This window comes from Setaria italica, chromosome IX (assembly GCF_000263155.2).
Source record: "Setaria italica strain Yugu1 chromosome IX, Setaria_italica_v2.0, whole genome shotgun sequence".
NCBI lineage: Eukaryota > Viridiplantae > Streptophyta > Magnoliopsida > Poales > Poaceae > Setaria > Setaria italica.
The window spans coordinates 3,059,152-3,062,332 of NC_028458.1; positions in this window are offsets into that span (position 1 = coordinate 3,059,152).

Genomic DNA, 3,181 nt, shown 5'->3' on the forward strand with positions numbered 1-3,181 from the left:
TGATGTGGTATAGGATTTAATGTTCATGAAACTTCTATGAACACCTCCATTAAGACTAGCCTAACAATATAAATTGCTGTAAAGAAAGCACAAACCATCTTCACACATGCACGCGACCAACTAAAACAAAACCTAAAGGCAGCAAAAGCCAAGTCAGGTCCTCAGTTTAGCCTACTAAATGCTTGCGCAGCGTCTGAACATGGTATGATGAGGCCTTGCAGCAGCAGCCCGCGGCGGCGTCGCCGGTCTTCCTCTCCCAACGCGAAGGCGCGGCTCGTTGATGCTGGCGAGGTGGTTGATAAGGCGTTCAAGCGCGCGCAGTGGGATGAGGACGGCGTCGGCGAGGCGCTCGAGCAGGAGAGGGGTCGAGTGGATAGCCGCGGCCTTAGCGGCAGGCACGGGCGCCGGCCAGCACACTCGGTCTAGGTCTTCAGCGGGAGCCGCCAGCCGCCGTGCCCGCTCGGAGGCGTCGGTGACGAGTTCGTGGAGGCGCGCCACCTCTTCCCGCCGAAGATGCACGAACCGCACGGGCCTGAGGGCGCCGCCGCAACGACGCCGCCGCCACCAGACGGCGCTCTCGGGGCGTGGGAGCCGGCCGGGTTCCGCGGCCTCGTCCGGGTCGTCCTCCATGATGCGCAGTGTGGAGGACAACATGTTCTCGGACGAGAACATGTGGGCGCAGAGGTCGCACGCCAGCTTCAGCTGCCGCTCGGCGTCGTCGGGGTCCGCCGCCTCCGCCTCCCACTCGTGCTCTTGCTCGCGACGCGACCAGCGCCACTCGAGCAAGGAGGCCAGCTTGTCGGCGCGCACCGGCACACTGGCATACTGTCGATCGCCTGATCCCGCCATGGATTGCTGCGGCCTTTTGAGAAGATCGCAAGACAGGCCCCAGTCCTACATGACGTTATACGCCTTGGGGCCCACACTTGATTTTTTTTTGAACAGTAACTGCGGGATTTCTTTTTTCTCTGTCTTTTTTTTCCGCGGGTTTTGGGAGCATGGAGAAGAGGACAAATTTGGCTCAGATGGAGTAGGCCAACACAGCTACCAGGAGATGAGTTCATGCTCAAGGCCTCGGAGATGAGTTGGGTTCCAACGCCGGTGTGGCGTTCCTCCTCATCAAAGGAGGCTGGCCTCACACGCACTTGAAAGGGTCTTCGATGGCTACTTGCTGAAGGCCAATGCAGGTGGGTGTGGAAGAATGCTCTGGCACAATTCAGTGAGGATGCCTAGAGTGTCAGTATCTCGCGGCATTGTGCTGTTGCACCACAAACCAACCAGTATTGCAATTCCATCCATCTCCGATGTTGTGGCGTTTTTTTCTGGAATGTTGGGATGATTTAGTCGAGATTGTTCGTATTAGACGATGTTTCAATAGGTATTTTTGGATGTTGCGTGAAGTGATTTGAGAGATGACTTTTGATGTCTCGTGATTTGCTTACGAGATTTTAAAGTAGTTGAACTGATGTTGCATGAGGCATACCTTTCGATGTTGCATACCCTTTTCATATGTTGCGATGCGCATGGCGGTAGACAAAGTTAAAGTGAAGTACGATTTGTGGAGCGAAGGGAGTGTAAAAGATTTGCAAATATAAATCTATATATGTAACTATATAATAAAGTAAGCATACATATATAAGAAGTTTAACTTTTTCCTATTTTAATACGCCCTAAAAATGAATGGATAGAGCATCCTCCAATTTTCTGCCTGTCGTTTTACAATGTCAGTGACTTCTGTAGACAGTTTGTTATTGTTGCCTGGTTGAGACACACCAAAACATCCAAGAATTCCTCATCGCATATGCAACCATTAGCAGATCGTCACCCTGACAGCTTTCATCAAGAAATTAAATAAGGAGCTAATTAAAATGACCGTTCCGCTTAAATTCACCACAAGCACGATTCTGAAATTTAATAGCACCCGTACTAGGTGATTAAGCAAAATTCTAAAGATGAATTTCATCCATAACACCAGCAACGATTAGCACCCGCATGCAGTTTCACGCACGCTGGATTAGATTCTAAATTCAATAGCACTGGAACTAGGCGAAGCAATGCAAAATTCCCGATCGAGATGAAAATCATGAATTATGTTCTCAGAACTCAGAAGTCAGAACAGTTTCAGTTCAATCAATTCGATGGCTCCGTCGAGCATAACTTAAACCTGGTCGGAAACTTTTCCAAAGTTTTGTCCTCGCTTTAAGTTATTGTTGCCTTGTTGAGAACTTGAGACATAATAAAAACATCCAAGAATTGGCAACATTTTACCACAGATCGTCACCATGAAAGCTTCATCCAGAAACCAAACAAGGACCCAACTATCAGTGATCTCATGGCACTAACAATTTCACACAAGCACAAAGCCCTACATATTCTGAAATTAAAATAGCACTGGAACTAGGACAATCAAAATTCTCGAGATCATAGATTACGTTCTCTGACTAATTTCAGTTCAATCAAATCAAGAACTAACTTCAACCTCAATTCTCAACTCCCTCGGCGCAGAATCGAGGGAGCCGGAAAAACTTCTCGTATCACCGAATCAAAGAACAAAAGAAAGAAAATAAAAGACAAGAACGGCTCGGATCATACGGATGACAAAACCCACTGAAGGACCGAAAGGACGACCAGAGGAGGGTGAATGGGAGCCTTTAAAATTTCTTAACGAAAACAAGGCCTATGTCCCAAACGCAACCCTAAAGCACATCGCGCGTCGTATCGTCAAGATGACGCAAGCCAACTTGTGACTAGCTCACCCTAGGAACGATAAGAGACGCTCAAGCATAGCGGAAGCATACGCAAAGTGTGACTCCCAAAAGCTTTCACAAGAGATGACAAACCAAGCTACTACTAAATCACTTACTTAACTAACCATGTAAGGATAATTAATTCTAGATTAAATAAGATAAGTGATTAGCAAAGAGTTAGCACTAGATAGTGTCTGGAATACGAAAGTCAAGTTCACTAGCATGCAAAGGCTAAGTAGCATGTAAACATGTCACGATTGTTTAGATGAAGAAAGCAATAGAAGCATTACTGTAGCATGATCAATGAAAAACAAGGTGAGATTAGGTGAGCGCCTAGGCTCGACTAGGTGCTAGGCGGAAGGGTCCCGTCTCGCCTAGGGGGTTAGGCACACATTAGGCGCTGGCCGCGCCTCCACGTGCATCACCCCCCCCCC